The sequence below is a fragment of the Bufo gargarizans genome, chromosome 2 (assembly GCF_014858855.1).
Source record: "Bufo gargarizans isolate SCDJY-AF-19 chromosome 2, ASM1485885v1, whole genome shotgun sequence".
Classification (NCBI taxonomy): domain Eukaryota; kingdom Metazoa; phylum Chordata; class Amphibia; order Anura; family Bufonidae; genus Bufo; species Bufo gargarizans.
In genome coordinates, this window is record NC_058081.1 from 492,650,073 (window position 1) to 492,671,286 (window position 21,214).

A 21,214-nucleotide genomic window follows, 5' to 3' on the forward strand; every position below is an offset into this window, starting at 1 on the left:
TTGCGGTCCACAATACACAGGCACCGACCGTGGGGTAGCTGCATGCGGATCACGGACCCATTCACTTGAATGGGGTCAGCATCCGACTACCCGCACCGCAAAAAAATAGTGCATGCACTACTTTTTTGCGGTGCGGAGGCACGTCCAGAAACACCACGGAAGCACTCCGTCGGGTTCCGATCCGTGCTTCTGCACTGCATCTCCGTGATGCAGGGTGCACACGGCTGGTGCCCCGTGTATTGCGGCTGCAATACGGCCAAGGCGGGGCAACGGCCGTGTGCAGGAGCACTTACATGTAGATTTTAAACAATGGGCTGATACAGGCACGGGCTTGTCTCTGTTTTTCACTTTTTCTAATTTTATTTCATTGGGCTGTTATTGTTACAACAATCTATCACTTGGGGTACTTTCACACTTGCGGCAGAGGATTCCGGCAGGCAGTTCCAGCAATCTGGAAGCGAATGGATGCATTTGTGAGACGGATCCAGATGCATTGCATTACTGGATCCGTCTTTCCGGAAAAACTGATCCGGTATTTATTTATTTTTCTCATTTTTAAAGGTTTGTGCATGCGCAGACCGCAAAACCGGATCAGTTTTGCCAAAATTCTTGGGGCCGGATCCGGCATTAATACATTTCAATGGAAATTAATGCCGGATCTGGCATTCCGGCAAGTGTTCAGGATTTTTGGCCGGAGAGAAAACTGCAGCATGCTGCGGTATTTTCTCTGGCCAAAAAACGTAAGCGGGACTGAACTGATGCATCCTGAATGGAATGTTCTCCATTCAGAATGCATTAGGATTAAAACTGATCCGTTTTTTCCGGTATTGAGCCTCTAGGACGGAACTCAATATCGGAAAACTTTAACGCAAGTATGACAGTACCCTTACTAAAAGCCCTGAGCTTTAGAGGGTTTCTCCAGCTTTTCTTATGTTTTGAACTGTTTTACTTGTTGAAAAAAAAATCATACCCACTTGCTTCTTGCCACATCGTTCCAGTGTAGGGTTGTTGCGGGTATCGAAAGTGTAGGGTTGTTGCGGGCACTGCGCCACCAATGAGAAGAGAGGGGCGGAGGAGGGGCGGGTACACTGCGCCACCAATGAGAAGAGAGGGGCGGTCGCACTGAGCCACCAATGATGGGACTATTCCCACACAGAGCGGCGCCCAGCGATGTCTCAGCACTCACCATTATTCCTGGGCGCCGCTCCGTTCGCCCGCAGTGCCCCATTACGGTCTCCTCTCCTGCTCCACATGCTTCTGATTACTATCGGAGCGATGGGAGGAGACATCAGCTTTACTAGTGGGCGTTCCTTCTCCTTGCGCTGCGATTGGACAGCGCTACAGTTAAAGAGAAGGAACGCCCACTAGTGAAGCTGATGTCTCCTCCCATCGCTCTGATAGTAATCAGCATGTGGAGCAGGAGTGGAGACAGTAATGGGGCACTGCGGGCGAACAGAGCGGCGCCCAGGACTAATGGTGAGTGCTGGGACATCGCTGGGCGCCGCTCTGTGTAGCCTAATAGTGAAAGTCTGGAGTCCCATATAAAGTAGTCAGTCTTTAACACATTATACAGGAGGCGGGTGCCGGCAGCAGAATCGCATTGCCGGCACCCTGCCCCTGACACGGAGCTGCGATCAGCGGCAGTTAACCCCTCAGGTGCGGCACCTAAGGGGTTAACTGCCGCTGATCTGCCAGCACCCGCCTCCTGTATAAAGGGGTAATTATCATTGGTGGTGCAGTGTGCCCCCCCTCAACCCCCCATCCCATTAAAATCATTGGTGGCACAGTAGCCGGCCCCTCTCAACCCCCAGTATTAAAATCATTGGTGACAGTGGGCACAGGGTCCTCTCCCCTCATTGGTGGTGCAGTGGCAGCTTCTGATCGGAGCCCCAGCTGTGTAAGCCTGGGGCTCCGATCGCTTACCATGGCAGCCAGGATGCTACAGAAGCCCTGGTTGCCATGGTAACATCCCTGATGCTGTGTGCACAAAGCACAGAGCAGCAGGGACAGTGTGAAGTCCTATTCACCCTGATAGAGATCTATCAGGCTGAATAGGACAAGGGATGAAAGATCCAAGGTTCTAGCCCCTGAGGGGGGAAATAGTTATTAAATAAAAAGTGTAAAAAAAAAAAAAAAAAAACCCCCACCAAAATATGAAGTATAAATCACCCCCTTTTCCCAATTTCACATATAAAATATATAAATAATAAACATATTACATATCGCCACGTCAGTAAAGTCCAAACTATTGAAATATTTGAAAAAATCTAGGTGGTGAATGCCGGAACAGAAAAAATTTTATAAATACTGCGCGATTCGCCATTTTTTAAAATGCGGAATGCACGTGGCTTTTTTGGTTTATTTTTTTCACGTGGTATCGAGTATCGCAATACTTTTTCATGGTATTGAAACCGAATCAAAAATTTGGTATCGCAACAACTCTATTCCAGTGGTCTTCTGTTCCCTGTCCTTTAAACCTCCAGACAGATGAGGTTATGTGCAACACTGCAACCATTGACTGGCCTCAGCAGTTAAGAGTCCCCAAGTTGCACATCACTGCTAGGGGACCCATCACTGCTGAGGCTGCAATGGTGCACATTACCCCATCTATCTGGAAAATGACAGCAGGACAGGGACCAGAAGACTGCTGAAGAGAGCCAGAATGGAGTGGCAGGGAGCAGGTATTATTTTCCAGGTAGATCAGGCTGCAATCGAATGTTTACATTTCCAAAAGGCTGAACAACCCCTCACAGTTTAACTTTCCTATCTCGCACTTATGTACACACCATGCACTCATGGTGAGAACATACAAACTTCATGCAGCTGTTGTCTTTAGTCAGATTTGATAAGAGTCAATGTGCTGTCTTCCTTTACAGTAAGAGCAAACACAATGAAACTGCACTCTGCAAACAGCATATATGAACTAATGCTATATTCACTATATTAAATGCATATTAGGTACTTAACAAATATATTTGGATCAAATTCATCTGTGTCTATCTACCACAGCAAGGTGATCTTTTGGATGGAAACCTACCCTGTATGATCTCTCCTTGTGCCAGGAGGCCTCAAATGAATTCAAGGAGAGGAGGCTCAACCGATATACTGCATAAATTAAAATCTAGTAATAGAGTAATGAGCGAGCACTCATACACTTGGCAACCAGATTGACATGTGCAGAAACTATTTATTAAATCCCCAAAAAATACAAGTAATAAAATTTATAAGAACAATGTAGCAATAATATACAACATTACAGTCACATATATTATGGTAGATATGATTGACACTATATTCATATGACTCAATAGTGTCGATAAATTCAATAATATATATCACACCAAAAAACTTCAAGTATGTGCTGTTATTTGGGAAGAGGGGGTATTATCTTCTAGGCACTCTATCCCAATTTGGAAAACTGAATGTCACTGAAAATGTTGTAGGTGTATTCACTGGGAGCGCAACATGTTATAAAGTGTCCACAGGAATCCTGATAATGTGAAAAGTCTCTTATAGCATATCCTTTTAAAGTCCATATGAGCTTTGAATTGAAGAAAACTTTAAATCGATATTTGGCTTACCGTCTAGCGTCTCCCTATTGCTTCAATGGAGCTTTAAATATTTGCCGGCTTATTCAGTCGCTCCATACAGCAAGCTGGTTTAAATTTCGCGGGCGTTCCAAAGATCGCAGGAGTTGCCACTCTGTTCCACAATTTCCTTTGGTGCAGCTTTCGACGATAAGAATAGTTAATCCTTTACTGTAGAAATTTTCTTCTGTATGGCCATACAGTATTATTGGAGGCTTTTCAATGCAGGTACATCACTTGTTTCACCATACGCGTTACGGGTAGATTCACTCTCCCTTCCTCAGTGGTTGACTGAGGGGGGGATTTTATCATGAGGGGAATATTTGAAGTCTGTTTTGCTTGAGTCTATGTTGGAGTACTTTATGTCACATTTATTTAATGTCATAGGTAGTTTGGTAAATTTGTCTTATCCTTAAAGGGGTTGTCTCATGACAGACAATGGGGGCATATCGTTAGGATATGCCCCCATTGTCTTATGGGTGCTGGTCCTACCTCTGGGATCCGCACCTATATCGAGATCGGAGCCCCAAAAGTGGAAGAGGGTTCACTGTGCATGCGCAGCCACCCTCTATTCATTTTCTATGGGGCTGCTGAAATTAGCCGAGCGCTGGCTGTTATTTCTATCAAGCCCATAGAAGTAAATAGGAGTGGTGGCTGGTCATGCGCGATGTGCTCCCATTCACTTCTATGGGGAGCCGGCTTGGTGGTGACCGGAGTCTTCCAGCCACCTCTCGATATAGGTGTGGGTCCTAGTGATATGCCCCCATTGTCTATGATGAGACAACCACTTTAAACCTAACACTTCTGTCTAGAAAAATCTACTCCAGTTTTCTTCATCCTCCTCTCGGAGTTGGGCCGAATGCACGCGGCCGTGTTCCGCGGCCGAGCGCGGTCCGTGGTATGCCGGGCTGGATTCCTGTTCAGAGCAGGAGCGCACGGCGTCATTGGTTGCTATGACGCCGTGCGCTTCATGCCGCCGTTGCACTACAGTAATATACTCGTATAGTGTATTACTGTAGTGCAACAGCGGCATGAAGCGCACGGCGTCATAGCAACCAATGACGCCGTGCGCTGAACAGGAATCCAGCCCGGCATACCACGGACCGCGCTCGGCCGCATGCATTCGGCCATAGATTGCAACTTTTTTTGCGATTGAAATTTAGATTGAAACTCAATAACATAGGTAACCGCGTCCACTTTTCCATCCACATTTCAAAACTGGAATTAGTGGTGTAAAAACGCAAAAGGTTGCAAAATTTTTATACAAGTGAATGGAAAACATTGCAAGAGTCCCATTTTGTGACTTTTTTAAAACCAAAAATCTGGAGTGAAGGCATGAGACATCAGGGACATAGAGCGTGGTATACGGCTGTTTAGCATAGCCACCCATGGGGAATTGTGCTCCCAAGGTATTTGTTGGGCCTGTGCTAAAGGTACTTCTTTTCAAAGCTGTATAAGGCCGCAGCTACATTTAGACTTTTTTTTGTTATCCTGCTACAAAAAATTGATGTGAAATTGCTATCTATGGGGAATGCAGTAAATGGATTCGATATCCCTGCAGCCATGTGTTTCTGGAGAGATTTAATGGCTAGAGATAAATTCGCTGTAAAAAACGCTGCAGGCAAGTGAATAGGTAGCATTGCTACATGCTGTGATTTCAGAGCGATTTTTCCTCCATACAGTAAGGCTACTTTCACACTTGCGTTGTTAATTCCTGTATTGAGATCTGGCAGAGGATCTCAATGCCGGAAATAAACGGATCAGTTTTGATTTTGCACATCAGGATGCATCCGTTCCGTTAGGATGCCATTGTGTGAAATCTAAACGGCAAAAAAACGGATCCGTCACTAAATCCATTGAAAGTCAGTGGGTGACTGATATTTTTTTTTTTTTTTTTTTTTTTAATAAATAGGATGGCAGATATACTGTATTGAGAGGCTTGAAAAATCGGGCTTGTTCAGCTTGGAAAAAGATACCTTAGAGGTAATCTTATTTATTTGTAGAAATCTGTGTGTGGTCAGTAGAAAGAGCTGGCACAAGATTTAGATGATTTCAAAGACTTCTAGTAGAGGAACAGCGTGCCGGTGTCCATCGGGTCCAGCCTAGCCAGATAATGCTGTTCACCGCAAGTTCAGCGGCCAGATCCCATTATATTCAATGTGGTCCAGTGGTGAGTGAAATCTGGTAATCTGCCGAAACAGGCTACCAGATCAGATGGTGCAGATGTGATTGTACACCCACTTCCATTGTCGTAAAAATGTTGGAGAACATGGCCATAGTTAATATCATAAATGATGGCCGTCATGGTTTTACTGTCATTGGCATTGTTTTGTGAAAGGGCTCTCTTCTGCGATTTTGAAACTGCTCAATGGGGGGCAGTCTGCTGTGACACTCTGAGATCGGTGCCTACATATGTGGACGTGGATTGTACTTGCAGGTGGGGTCTACATTAGTATGTAGGTTCTCAAGTCTCCCTGAAGATGATCTATACAGGTAGGCACCATCACAGAGAAAGAAAGGCCCTATAGTGTAGTGGGAAACCCCCATGCCACCTACAGTCGTAGATTTCCAGTGACCGGTATGTCGGTGCTGTAATGGCGATCCGGGTTACTTTTCTTATTGACTGACAAGATCTGAGGTGGCTTATTTCTGTGTGAGCTGCAATGTCCATGTTTTTATCACAGGGTATTACAAACAACACTGGTACCAAAGCAGCAGAAAATGACCATCCCCTACTGGGTCTATTAAGCCAGAACTGTGGGAGACCTGGTTTTGTGTACTGAAGATGCTCATATTGGAGCCTGAGCTAAATTTATAATCCATCGCTAAAAATACTTCTCCAACCATTTTCTGAAAGCACGAGATGAATTGTAGATAAAACCTGGTACTTGGATATGAGATCTGTCTCACACGTCAGTTCAAAATCGGTATATATTCTCCTCTCCCAGCCTCCAAATACTAGAAATAACTACTCCCTGCATTAGAACTTGTGCTTGTACTAGAACTTACTATGTTCTTGGAAGGTTTGGACCATGCTTTTTAACGTTTTTGGTGAAGTGACATCACAGGGGCAGACAAAAGCTAATCAAATCAAACATTTTTTTAACTAATTGTTTATTTTTGCTCAAACTATGTGCCTTAAATGGTATCTGTCAACAGATGTGTAGCTGTGACACTGGCTGACCTGGTACATGAGCGCTTGGCAGCTGAAGGCATCTGTGTTGGTCCCATGTTCATATGTGTCCACATTACTGAAAAAAATGAACTTTCCACATATGCAAATAAGCCTGTCCGAGCAACGGAGGTGTTGCTGTTGCACCTAGAGGCTTAGCTCTCTCTGCAACTGCTGCACTTTGATTGACAGAGCCAGGCATGATGACGTTTTTACTATCTGGCCCTGTCAAAATGGAGAGGGCGCAACCGTTGCAGAGAAAGAGCAGAGCCTCTAGGAGTAACGGCAACGCCCCCGTTGCTCCTAGAGCCTCATTTGCATACATTAAAACTATCCATACGTACCTGGCGCTGGCTCCCTGCTCCTTCTCTCTCCAGCCTAGGCTGCTCCGCTGCACTGCCAGGATGTAAATTTCCATTTTGATGCTGCTGCTGCCAGTCGCTGGCTGCAGCGGTGACCTGCTGCTGGATTGCAGGGTGGTCTGTAACCATGGAAACAAGCAGTGCATAATGTGATGGAAAAATGAATCAAGCCTGCAAAGGAAGCAATATGGATGATCACAATACATTAGTAAGTAGCTTGTATCAACTTTCTCTACATGATAAATGCCACTTACTGAATTGAAACAATCCCTTTAAGGCCTCATCCACACGACCGCTGTTTGGGTCCGCATCCGAGCCGCTGTTTTGGCGGCTCGGATGCGGACCTATTCACTTCAATGGGGTCGCAAAAGATGCGGACAGCACTCCGTGTGCTGTCCACATCCGTTGCTCCATTCCGTGGCCCCGCAAAAAAATAGAACATGTCCTATTCTTGTCCGCGCTTTGCGGACAACAATAGGCATTTATATTGCCAGGTTCCGTTTCCGCAAATTGCAGAAGGCAACACGGGCGGCTTCCGTTTTTTTGCGGACCGCAAAAAACGTCACGGCCGTGTTCATGAGGCCTTAGGCTGTATTAGACAGGCAGATTTCCTACGAACACTCGTTAGCAATGATCTGGCAGACTATCTGCCTGACTAATGCAGCCTTTAAAGTGCATCTTCCCCCCCACACTGCTTACACTAGCATCATTTGTAAGTGCTGCCCTGGCTATAGGAGCATCCATGTTGCACTCCTGTGGTGGTGCGTTCCCCCAGGGGACAATAAGCATGGTTGTAAAATGCGTCATTAGTTTTCCGGTTATTAACCGCAAACCACAATCCAGATTTTCATCCTAATAATTCAGATCCCGTCCACAAATTACTGGCTATATATAGCTGCCTGGGTGGCTTGATGGGAGATGGTGACTTTTGTCATGGTCTGGAGCTTTCTGCAGCGTGCAGGAACACTATGCCACTTGTGTAAGACACAATACCACAGTAAACTCCATGGTTACAGCTGGGGGCCGAGACGGAAAGCATCATGCATTTCAAATTGTACTGAGAATGAGGAGCTTGTTATATGCAGCTGCAAGGAACAGGTGAGGGTGTTTATCTCCCCCCTCAAATCCTCCTCTTTATGTAGGCTTTATAAAATGCCGGGAGAGGATTTAAAGCTGCCGGCTGTGGACCGCTGTGCTCCTGGGGGAGGCAAAAGCAGACCTCATCTGTATGTATGACCCTCAACGTGTGGTGGTCATGATATAGCAGTGTAGATTATTAGAACCTGAGCGCACAAAGGCCATACCTACCATAGAGAGAGACGGTGCGGAGGCTGTGGGTCCCTCCAAAAGGGAGCCCAGTCCTGGTCGGTCCCATCCCTGCTGAGAATGTGTACAGCACTCCCCAATTTGTTGGCGAGCACGGGGAGTGTTGTCATGGTAAGGGCATTGATTGGGAAGCAAGTGCTAGGCCTTACTGTCTTGGGTGGCTAAACCCAGCACCCTAATGAGAGAAGGGGGTGCATTTTGATTCTTACTATAAGACCTTACCTTATATGCATAAAAGAGAGCTGCGTACATATCCATACCTCTCAACTTTTGAAATGCCCAAGTAGGGTTGTTTCGATACCATAATAAGGTATTGCGATACTCTATACCATTCGATACCACGCAAAAAAAAATAATACGCAGAAAAAAGCCACGTGCATTCCGCATTTTATGGAACGTCGACCCATAATCGAACTGTCCTATCCTATTTTTGGGGGAGACAAGGTGACTTTAAAGAAAATGGCGAATCGAGCGGTTTATCTTTTTTCTTTTAAGGCGTTCACCGCATAGGAGATTTTTAAAATCTTTTAATAGTTTGGACTTTTTGGACATGGCGATATGTAATATGTTTATTTATTATTTTATATATTTTACAGTGGGATGCGAAAGTTTGGGCAACCTTGTTAATCGTCATGATTTTCCTGTATAAATCGTTGGTTGTTACGATAAAAAATATCAGTTAAATCTATCATATAGGAGACACACACAGTGATATTTGAGAAGTGAAATGAAGTTTATTGGATTTACAGAAAGTGTGCTATAATTGTTTAAACAAAATTAGGCAGGTGCATAAATTTGGGCACCACAAAAAAGAAATGAAATCAATATTTAGTAGATCCTCCTTTTGCAGAAAATACAGCCTCTGAACGCTTCCTGTAGGTTCCAATGAGAGTCTGGATTCTGGTTGAAGGTATTTTGGACCATTCCTCTTTACAAAACATCTTTAGTTCATTCAGGTTTGATGGCTTCCGAGCATGGACAGCTCTCTTTAAGTCACACCACAGATTTTCAATTATATTCAGGTCTGGGGACTGAGATGGCCATTCCAGAACGTTGTACTTGTTCCTCTACATAAATGCCTTAGTGGATTTTGAGCAGTGTTTAGGGTCGTTGTCTTGTTGAAAGATCCAGCCCCGATGCAGCTTCAGCTTTGTCACTGATTCCTGGACATTGGTCTCCAGAATCTGCTGATACTGAGTGGAATCCATGCGTCCCTCAACTTTGACAAGATTCCCAGTCCCTGCCCTGGCCACACAGCCCCACAGCATGATGGAACCACCACCATATTTTACTGTAGGTAGCAGGTGTTTTTCTTGGAATGCTGTGTTTTTTCCTCCATGCATAACGCCCCTTGTTATGGCCAAATAACTCAATTTTAGTTTCATCAGTCCACAGCACCTTATTCCAAAATGAAGCTGGCTTGTCCAAATGGGCTTTAGTCCACCTCAAGCGGCACTTTTTGTGCTGTGGGCGGAGAAAAGGCTTCCTCTGCATCACTCTCGCATACAGCATCTCCTTGTGTAAAGTGCGCCGAATGGTTGAACGATGCACAGTGACTCCATCTGCAGCAAGATGATGTTGTAGGTCTTTGGTGCTGGTCTGTGGGTTGACTCTGACTGTTCTCACCATTCGTCGCTTCTGTCTATCCGAGATTTTTCTTGGTCTGCCACTTCGAGCCTTAACTTGAACTGAGCCTGTGGTCTTCCATTTCCTCAATATGTTCCTAACTGTGGAAGCAGACAGCTGAAATCTCTGAGACAGCTTTCTGTACCCTTCCCCTAAACCATGATGGTGAACAATCTTTGTCTTCAGGTCATTTGAGAGTTGTTTTGAGACCCCCATGTTGCTACTCTTCAGAGAAAATGAAAAGAGGAGGGAAACTTACAATTGACCCCCTTAAATACTCTTTCTCATAATTGGATTCACCTGTGTATGTAGGTCAGGGGTCACTAAGCTTACCAAGCCAATTTGAGTTCCAATAATTAGTTCTAAAGGTTTTGGAATCAATAGGGGTACTTTCACACTTGCGTTTTTCTTTTCCAATACTGAGTTCCGTCACAGGGGCTCTATACTGGAAAAGAACTGATCAGTTTTATCCCCATGCATTCTGAATGGAGAGTAATCCGTTCAGTTTGCATCAGGATGTCTTCAGTTCAGTCGTTTTGACTGATCAGGCAAAAGAGAAAACCGTAGAATGCTACGGTTTTCTCTCCGGCGAAAAAAACTGAAGACATGCCTGAACGCCGGATCCGGCATTTTTTCCCATAGGAATGTATTAGCGCCGGATCCGGCATCCAGAATGCCGGATCCGTCGTTCCGGCATGCGCATGCGCAGATTGGTAAAAATGAGAAAAATGTACAAGACGGCTCCGTCGGTCCGCATGACAAGCGGAGAGACGGATCCGTCCTTGCAATGCATTTGTGAGACGGATCCGCATCCGGATCCGTCTCACAAATTCTTTCAGTCAGCAGCAGATCGGCAGATCCGGCGGCCAGTTCCGACGACGGAACTGCCCGCCGGATCACACTGCCGCAAGTGTGAAAGTAGCCTTAAATGACAACAGTGCCCACATATATGCACCTGCCTAATTTTTTTTTAAACAATTATAGCACACTTTCTGTAAATCCAATAAACTTTATTTCACTTCTCAAATATCACTGTGTGTGTCTCCTATATGATAGATTTAACTGACATTTTTTATCATAACAACCAACGATTTATACAGGAAAATCATGACGATTAACAAGGTTGCTCAAACTTTTGCATCCCACTGTATATGTAAAATTGGGAAAGGAGGTGAGTTATACTTAATATTTTGGTGTGTTTTTTTTTTAAAGCTTTTTTTATTTTTTTATATTTAATAACCATTTCCCCCTTAGGGGCTAGAACCTGGGATCTTTTAATCCCTTGTCCTATTCACCCTAATAGATCTCAATTAGGGTGAATAGGATCTTACACTCTCCCTGCTGCCCTGTGCATAGTGCACACAGAAGCAGGGAGCTGACTATGGCAGCCAGGGCTTCAGTAGCGTCCTGGCTGCCATGGTAACTGATCGTAGCCCCGGGATTACACTGCTGGGGCTCTGATCACAACTGCCACTGCCACCAATAAGAGGAGGTTAGGGGACTCTGGCCACTGCCACCAATGATTGTAATACTGGGGGGTGGGGGAAAGGGGGCGCAATGCGCCTCCAATGATTTTAATACTGGGGAGGGCGCACTGCGCCACCAGTGGTTTTAATAATGGGATTGGGGGCACACTGCGCCACCAATGATAATTAACATTTAATACAAATACAGCCGGCGGCAGAAACACATTGCCGGCACCCAACCTCTGACAGGGCATTGCGATCCGTAGCAGTTGACCCTTCAGGTGCGGCACCCGAGTGGTTATTTGCCACGAATCGCAGCGCCCTGTCAGAAGCAGGGTGCCGGCAATGTGTTTCTGCCGCCTGTATTTGTAATGTTTTAAACATTAATAATCATTGGTGGCGCAGTGCTCCCTCCCCCTCCTTTTCATTCCCATTGGTGGCAGCAGCGGCACAGGGGGAAGGAGAGACTGCTTTCTTCTCTCCGTGCTGCTGAGGGAACATGGCCGCGCTGAGAGAAGCACGCTCATGTTCTGTGATAGTGGACTGTGCAGTAGCGCAGCATAGTATCTATAAAAGGCAAATCCGATACCCGAAACAACCCTACCCTCAAGGAGGGATAATAGCGGTAGCTATTTTTACACCAACTCCACCCACTCCCTGTCTAAATATGCCCTATCCCGCCCTGTCCTCTTAGTGCCCCCACAGGTAAATTATTCCACCTTAGTGCCTCCAAACAGTAGTTATATCTGCTTAGTGCTGCCACACTGTAGTTACATCTTCTTAAAGGGGTTGTCTCACTTCAGCAAATAGAAGTTAGTATGTAGAGGAAGTCAATACAAGCCAATGTTTTGTTATTATCCATATTGCCTCCTTTGCTGGGTGGATTCATTTTTCCATCACATTTTACACTGCTTGTTTCCATGGTTACGACCACCCGGCAGTCGAGCAGTGGTGGTCGTGTCTGCAGAGTATAGGAAAACGAATTAGCCTATGTGCGGTCCTAGCCACCAGAGACGTCTGCGTTTCTTCCTGTAGTGTGCAAGCACGACCACCACTGATGGATTGCAGAGTGGTCATAACCATGGAAAAATGAATCCAGCCAGCAAAGTAAGCAATAAGGACAATAACAAAACATTAGTAAGTGCCTTGTATTAACTTCCTCTACATGATAAATGCCACTTACTGAAGTGAGACAACCCCTTTAATGCCCCCAGACAGTAGTTATGACCCCTTTCTGCCCAGGCACAGTAGTTATGCCCCTCTAGTGCCCTCTTCACAGTAGACTTCCCCTTTAGTCCCTCCAAAGGGTGAAATCCACTGCAGATATCTGCAACCTAAATTGACATGCTGCAAATTTTTTTTGCCTGTGGATGAGATTTGTGAAAATATCATCCACTTTGCTGCTACTGTAAAATTTGGGGCTTTTAGACGTTCAAATAGTAGATGACGGCAGCATCATTCTCCATTAATTCTTTATTTGTTGTTAATCCGTGACATATGTGCAAACAAGACCAATAATAGCAGCAATGTTTCGTCTATGGTGTAGTTTTTGTCAAGTCAGGCTTGACAAAGACTACACCGTAGTCGAAACGTTGCTGCTATTGTTGGTCTTGTTTGCACATATGTCACGGATTAACAACAAATAAAGAATTAATGGAGAATGATGCTGCCGTCAACTACAGGTGAAACTCGAAAAATTAGAATATCGTGCAAAAGTCCATTTATTTCAGTAATGCAACGTAAAAGGAATTGCATTAATGCAGCTTAAAATTATAATTTTGTGATAAGGTTCAATATTTTAGGCTCAAAGTGTCACACTCTAGTCAGCTAATTAATCCATACCCCCTGAGCAAAGGGGACCTGAGATTGAGACTTTGGGGTTTCATAAGCTGTAAGCCATAATCATCTCAATTATAACAAATAAAGGCTTGAAATATCCCGCTTTGCATGTAATGAGTCTATCCTATATATTCGTTTCAGCTTTTAAGTTGCATTACTGAAATAAATGAACTTTGCACAATATTCTAATTTTTCGAGTTTCACCTGTAATATTTGAACGTCTATTGTGGGCAACCGTGGATCTGGCGCCTGAGACAGGCTGATGCATATCTCCTGAATTCTATATCCTCAGGATAGGTCATCAATAGTGTTGAGCGAATCGGGGTTAGATTTCCCTATCCGAACCTGATTTTTAAAAAAACGTAATTTACAATAGCTCCACCGTAGCGAGCTAACATGTATGAGCTCCGCTGCGGCAAATAATGTGAGACTTGCTTCGTCTCACATCTGACGTTACACTTCGGTTATGCGCATATAAATTATATAAATTACTGTTTGAAAATCTTAGTAACTAAGCCGAGTTCAGCTTTGGATTTTGAAACCGTAATTTATGCGCATAACGGATACCGGATGGATCCGTTATGCAGGCCATAGACTTCTATTATGACGGAATGCCTCTAAAGGCATTACGTTATGCATTCCGTCATGGAATTGCGTTATGGTCCATGTTAACAGACTCTAACGCAATTCCGCATATACCCAAACTTCAAAACTTGAAGTTCGCTCATCCCTAGTCATCAATGATAAAAAATGGACAACCCCTTTTAAAGGGCATCTGTCAGCAGATTTGTATCTATGAAACGGGCTGACCTGTTACATGTGAACTTGGCAGCTGAAGGCATCTGTGTTGGTCCCGTGTTTATATGTGCCTACATTGCTGAGGAAAATGATGTTTTAATATTTGCAAATGAGCCGCTAGGAGCATCAGGGGTGTTGCACCTAGAGGCTCTGCTCTCTCTGCAACTGTTGTGCCATCTCCATTTTGATTGACAGGGCCAGATAGGGAAAACTTCATCATGCCTGACCGTTAAATGCCCAATAATAAATACAGAAATATACAGTTAAATTTACTTAAAGGGAACCTGTCACCTGGATTTTGTGTATAGAGCTGAGGACATGGGTTGCTAGATGGCCGCTAGCACATCCGCAATATGTTTTTTTACACAATTAAAGAACACAGAGCTATGGGGACTGGGTATTGTGTATGTGCTAGCGGCCATCTAGCAACCCATTTCCTCGGCTCTATACCCAAAATCCAGGTGACAGGTTCCCTTTAAAGAGGTTCTCCTGGAATTAATAAAGTAAAATTACTGTAAAAACTTAAATATTACTTTATTATAAATATATTCCCAAATACCTCTCGTTAGTTATAATGGCTTGTTTTGTCTGGGGAGCAATCATTAGGAGAAATAAAATGGCCACCGTCCTGTTAGTACACACAAAACCTGTCCTAATCACACAGCAGGACAAGTTACTTCACAACACTGAGCTAAAGAGCGCCTCATCCTCCTCTCTGCTTGTCGGGGTTTATGATCCTGAATACAGCTAAAATCTTCAGATTAATCTCTTGAGGAGACAGCTGAAGTACAGATGGATATTCAGCACTCATCATTGTGTACTGGAGCTGTTCAAGACAAAATTGTGGCAAAACTGCTGGGCCAGTTAAAGAAAGTGACCCAGCATTTTGCTAAGCAGATCTGTCACTAGTTTATGTTGCCCTTAGTCAGGACACCATAAAACTGATGACAGATCCCTTTAACTGCTCATTTATGTATGGATTAAAAGTACTTTTTCTCCAGAATGAAGCAATCGCTACATGAATGTTATCATTACCTTCTGCTGAGCTAGTCCTCCAAGGCAGTTCTGGTGACAGACTCCCTTTAAAGTGGCTGATAGAAAATGTATGGAGTGGTTAGGTCAGTATTCTATTCTGTTTAGTGCCTACCCAGTTTTCCGGCCAATTATCGGCAACAAAAATTTATAGGTACGCTCCTTCTCGATAAGTGGCCATTTGTATGCTGGCTTATTGCATATTTTAGAGCTTATTCCCAGGGTGGCCACATTGCAACTGCTGCTGTACAGCCACTCCACATATGTGCATGAGGTCTCAGACTGGGCCAAACCTAACCATCCCCATCGTAGAAGAAAGGATGTATCAACAGACTGACAGCTTATATGCTAGGAATAAACCACAGATGGGGTCTGTCAGTCCCCTTTAATATTAGGTTGTGTATAGATCACATTAGAAACCTCTGGACCTACTGATGCGCTCTAATGTGCAGCTGTCTCTTTGTGATCTCTGCCAACATTAATCAGTCGGGGATTTGTCTTTTTTCATTACGACTCTTTATCCAGTGCTTCATTACATAGAGAGCAGTCAATTTTTAATGAGCTGCCTTAGATTTTCATTTTAAATCCTTCCAATTCTATTGACTGTTCAGCATTGACGTCAGTAGTCCAATAGTCTGAGTAAAGTAAGACCCACGCTTCATGGTCATGTAAATGAGGTTCTTTTAAAGTGACCTTCCTGTTCTAGAAGGGGAAGGAACAGAACAGGGTGACTTCCTTTTCATCTTTTCAGTTGCAGATCTGCTTATTCTCAGTCTCCTCTTTTGTTATCTAGGATAGCGCTACCGTTTCCTAGACTATCTGGTGCACACCGTCCATCCGTAGCCCAAACTCTTGGATTGGCCAGCACTCTTCATGTGAGCGGTGCTGGCCAATACAAGGGCAGCAGGAAGTGTCTTCAACTCCAGTATGCATCAGGTAGTCTGAGAAGCAGGGCAGCCATCATGGATACCAGAAGAAGAGCCTGCGGATAAAAAGCTCAAAAAGAGGGCACCAGGTAAGTGTTCTGTTTGTCCCCTAGTTAGTGTGAATTTTTTTTATTGAATCGGAGGGCAGGGGCGGACTAGAAAAAATACTAAAAGTGGACCGTTTTGTAGTCAGGTCCAAATTGATGGAAGGCAGGGCCATTACAAGTAGGCGAGGACAGCAATACCATTTGTAGCACATTATACCATCCCAACAGAGCCAAATACCACAGTCTATCACAAAATACTGCCAGTAGCACAAAATACATCTCCAAGAACTTCCACTGGCCGACCCTGAGTAGGGCTCAGGCGGCCCCCTGGGCTTCGTCCAACGGGAAATTTCCCTGTAGGGTCGATGGCCAATCCGCCCCTGCGGGTCGCTTTAAAGCTTAGTAAATATGTATTCTGAAGGTACACTAAAGCCAAAGTCGGTCTTATCTCAACTTTTTGGTGGAACGTCTGTTTTTGCCCTGCCAGACCTGGTATTGTGAGACAGAAATGTGTAAGAACACAACACACAGCACAGGATTGCTCAGTGCCTGTGTGTGTAGCTTAGCCGGTAGGATGTTTATACTCACAGCTGTTTTTCCTGTCATTTTGTATGTTTTTGTTATTTTTTTTATTTATTTTTTATTAGCGGTAAAACATTACTATTAGGAGTGATTTATATGACCGTGATTGGCCCAGGAAACATGGTCCGTGTGTCAGCCGCATCTTCTGGGCCAACCGTGGCTCCCCTGACCTGAACTGACTGCATTGTAGTAATTAATGATATCGTGTGTTTGTATCTGATCACATGTATATTGTACCTTACTCCCCATGATGATGTGAGTACACCGCAGTAGCCCTGTGATCAGATAGACTGTATCATAAATTACGGCGATACAGTCAGATTGGGTCAGGGGAGCCACAGTCGCCTGGGAGATGCGTCCGTCACAGAGACCGTGTTTCCAGGGACAATCTACAGCATGTGAATTACTTATGTGGATTTTCAGTGCAGATTTCATCCTTTGCATTGCAGATTCTGGTGCAAACTTTGCTGCATTCCCGCACCAACATCCGCCTGTGTTACTTGCAGAGTTTTTCATAGATTTTGTTGCGGATCTGCCCCAGATATGTAAAGGGTTAAAACTGCTTTGAAAATGCACCTAAGCAGTTGTCATGCCGCAGACTTGAAAATCCATGCTGCGGGCCATATTCAATGCTTAAAACAAATTCACTGTGTACATCCGATTTGGAACTTAGCTGGTACTGTAATATACTGAGGATTTTCCACAGGAAAATCTGCATGGATAAAATGCACATCCACTCTAGGGTTGGGCGGTATTAAAAATATTCTCACGATTACGATATTAAGAAATTTATTGTGATAGTGATATATATTGTGATAAAAATAACCATTTAGAAGGAAAAAACACTTGGGGCCACAAGGAGACATTATAGTCTATGGGGTCTACAACTTACAGCCCCCATACAGTTAGTCTCCTTAATGCTGCCATAATATGGGGGCCACAAGGAGACATACTGTATGGGGCTTATACAGTAAAATGTCTCTGTGCTGTCCCCATACATTATAGTAATGTCTGCTTGTGGCAGGAGTTAAAGGGAACATGTCGTCAACTTCATGCTGACCTCACTGAGGGCAGCATAAAATAGTGACAGAAATGCTGATGTCAGCGGTGTGTCTCTCATCAGCTAAAAGTAAGTGGTTGCTGAGAACCAGCATCATGATCATTGCAGCCCAGGCCTTGAAAAGAGTCAAATCTACCTGAGAAGAGTCCTGGTTATTCAGAATCTCCTGCTCTCTCACCCATCTGCTGATGATTGGCAGTTCTCTCCTAGAGAGAAAGGGAGAAAACTAGGTAGAAGACTGTCAGCCATCAGCAGGAGAGCAGGAATTCATGAATAACCAGGACTCTTCTCAGGTGGCCGGGACTCTTTACCAGGCCCAGTCTGCAATGATTGTGATGCTGGTTCTCGGCAACCACTTACTTTTAACTTATAAATGACAGACCTCTGAAATCAACTCCCCTGTCTTTACTTTATTCTGCCGTTAGTACGGGCAGCATAAAGTTGATGGCAGGTTCCCTTTAAAGACGTATTCGGATGGACCGTACATAATCCTAAACATACAGAGTAATAGAGCCCCACATACCTCTTACTTCCAGTTATGTCTTCTCTGATGTAGCCGTTTTCTTTTCTCCCCTTCTCCATTAGGAGATCAGACCTCCATGATGATTTCTCTCCTCTCGTCTCTGCAGAGTTGACACACAGACATCTTAGATTCCTCACCATCCACCTTCCCCCTCCTGTTGCCCTAACATTGTCATTCTGCTGCTATCCCCAATACTGTGCCTGCTGTGCTCCCCAATGCCCACAAACACTATACTGCTATACAGATAATCCTCCCATAGGACTAGTGCTCCCAGACATCCCTATGGAGTAGTAATAGTGCCCTCTACAGTTCCCCCAGTAATGCTATAGATAGATAGATAATTTTATATATATATATATATATATATATATATATATATATATAAAAAAATACATACCTTAGTTGCCGTTTACCAACGCAGGCAGGTGACATCGCCGGGTCATGTGCCTACGTCATCGCGCCGTCCCTGGACCAGTGCAGGAGGTTGCAGTGATGTCATTGCGACCGTCTGTGCCATTCTACTGGCTCATAGGCTTCAGGTGGGGACGGGAGCCAGAGACCCCTTAGAGTGGGGCAGAAGCAGGTGTGACGTCACTAAAATACAACGGTAATTAAGAAGATATACTTGTCATATTTCCATTTCTTAATAGAACAGTATATCGCACATACCGGTATATTGCCAACACTAGTCCGCCCACAATACACTTGTACCACAGCAGCATGAGAACTGTTCACAAACTGCGCAGTTTCAGGAATACCGCTACCCTTGGCCCTAAAGCCAGTAATCATCTGTTTTTCTAACTGATAAATCGCCCTTTTACCCAGCAACGAGGGATATGTGTGCAGGCAGCCCATCTAACACCTTATATACCCACCAAGCCAGCTCAAGACACGTGACTTCCTACAGCTACACCCTGCTGACATGAAAAGTGGGAAGTAGTCCGAATAATGTGACTCAAGTGTGTATTTCTTCCTTAATAACTGTACGCCTTCTCTGTTGTAATTGGTTTGGATGTGTTTCCTCTACCATTACATGTATCACGTGTATTAACACTTTGCTTTAATTAGTTTTGCTGTGGATCTTCATAGCGTAGAGGCTCATTCACTGCCTAATTGGTGTAAGCGTCCCGGGGCTGTCACTGGACGGGCTTGTACCCTTGCTCCGGAGATATGGATTTTCTCAGTTTTCTCCAGTTATTAGTTTTGGGTGGCTCCATAGATGGAAGAAGCTGATAAAACAGCAGAGAATTACATCTAATTTTATTTTAAAAAAAATCGTCTTACCCTTTAAATTCTGTGTTTTCATATGTCCTCCCACCACCAAGTATAGGACAGAAGAGCAGTGAGTTGCCTGGTTCATGAATAGAATTCTAGGACATAATACTGCCATAGGACAGAGGTATTGGTGGAAGAGATCGTAATAATTCAGATTTATGTGCCTTTCGGTGTCTTAGTAATGCCCTTCGCAGGCTTCCAATTAAAGGATGGAGTGAGAGTGATATAAAAGAATATGGAATCAACCGTTTTAATTTTTTCCAGGATTTTTTGTGGATTTTTTGTTGGTCTCCAATGAGGGATCCTTTAAATAAACGTACAAAGAACGAGTTGGCGAGTCCCCCCCCCCCCCCCCTCAGACTCCTTAGGCACATAAACATGTTTACTCATCACCGAGAGTTGATATATAGTTAATCAGGGGAAAATTACTTTAAAACTTGAAGGGGCTGTCTAAGATTTTTATATTGATGGCCTATCCTCCAGGATCAGCTGCACAAAAGGGCTGCGGTGTTCCGTGAGCGCTAGGTCATGTGACATCATGTTTATCGGTCACATGTCCTAGGCACAGCTTAGTCCCATTGAGCTGCCTTACCAAGCACAGCCGCTATCCAATAGATGGCACTGCTCTTGGTAAGCTTTGTGTAGGCCGCGACACTAACCAGAGCTGCAGTGAGTGCCGCTGCTTCCTCAAACATCCAGTCGGCAGGGGTCCCAGGAGTCAGGCGCCCACAGATCTTATATTGATGACCTATCCTGGACCCCTTTAACTTTTCATTGATAGATAACGCTCTAAAATATTCCAAATCCTAATGAGTCCTATTTAAATGCCCCGAGTACGAGTGCCCCGAAAAGGACGGCCCCATGCAGGAGCCTCCTGGTTCACCATGATGTACCCTGTGTGAGAAGGGGGTCATTTCTGAAACTGGGAATATTCAGGTAATCACACAGCACACCATCACAACCAGTAACTCTCTGGAAAAATCAGCTAATAAAAATACAGCAGGAAGTCTGTCTACATGGTATACAAATATGTCCTCGTTACACGTGATTGCTGGATTGTATATCCCGGTTCCACACAAATCCTGATTATTATATCATATGTTCTAATTGGTGTTCGCAGCATCAGTGATTAATCAGGGTACAAATCGCAACCATAAGGGCCCCAAATTATTTTCAATGATGTAGCAAATGTAAGGATTAAGGGACAAGAAATTCAGATATGCAGCAAAGATATACCGGACAGAAAATGAATATACTGCTTTGTCAAGTGCATAGCGTGTAATACCATTATAAGTACTAGTCTGCCGTTATATGCAATTAGCAGCAAGGTCAGCGACCTGTAAATGGTACGAAATGGCTTAGATACAAACTGGATAATTAGTAGGGTACCTTGACAGACTATGATCAGCATGCTGGGTGCATTAAACCAGTGCACTAATCAATAGCCTTTCATGACCACGCATCTGTAAGACCGCCATAGTGTGGCTGACAGTGACAACGCCATTGGAGATGTCGTAATGTATGTATGAGTGCTGTCAGAGATGCTCGAAATGGTGACCTCCAGTGATGGATCCCACCACGCTGGGTGCCAGC

The 21,214-nt window shown here is 44.3% G+C and overlaps 1 protein-coding gene across 1 annotated transcript in view; it reads left to right on the plus strand.

Moving 5' to 3' along the window:
- Window positions 1–21,214, plus strand: part of GALNT10 (polypeptide N-acetylgalactosaminyltransferase 10) — a 167,440-nt gene that overhangs the window by 99,309 nt on the left and 46,917 nt on the right. The gene's annotated exons all lie outside the window — the stretch shown is intronic.